Genomic DNA, 383 nt, shown 5'->3' with positions numbered 1-383 from the left:
GCTGGGAAGGGGTGGGAACCCGGAAAAGGCCGCTCCTTCCTTCCTTCCTCTCTTCGGCGAATGTGGCCTGGCCCTTTAAGAGAGGCTTCTCAGAGGGAAGCCCGGAGGGAAGGACCGCGGGGCCATCGGAGCAGATGAGGGACGAGCAGATGAGTTTCATATCATCCTGGAATGGTTCCAGCCAGACGTCCAGCTCCTTCAGTCGGCTTCGAAGAGATTCTGCATGGTTTGGCGTGTGTCTACCAGGCCTGGGCCAACTTGGGCCCTCCAGGTGTTTTGGACTTCCAACTCCCGCCGTTCCTAACAGCCTCAGGCCCTTTCCTTTTCCCCCTCAGCCGCTTAAGCGGCTGAGGGGGAAAAGGAAGGGGCCTGAGGTTGTTAGG

Source organism: Anolis carolinensis, chromosome 1 (genome assembly GCF_035594765.1).
Source record: "Anolis carolinensis isolate JA03-04 chromosome 1, rAnoCar3.1.pri, whole genome shotgun sequence".
Taxonomy (NCBI): domain Eukaryota; kingdom Metazoa; phylum Chordata; class Lepidosauria; order Squamata; family Dactyloidae; genus Anolis; species Anolis carolinensis.
The sequence above is the reverse complement of the archived record's forward strand: the minus strand, read 5'-3'. Positions refer to the sequence as shown.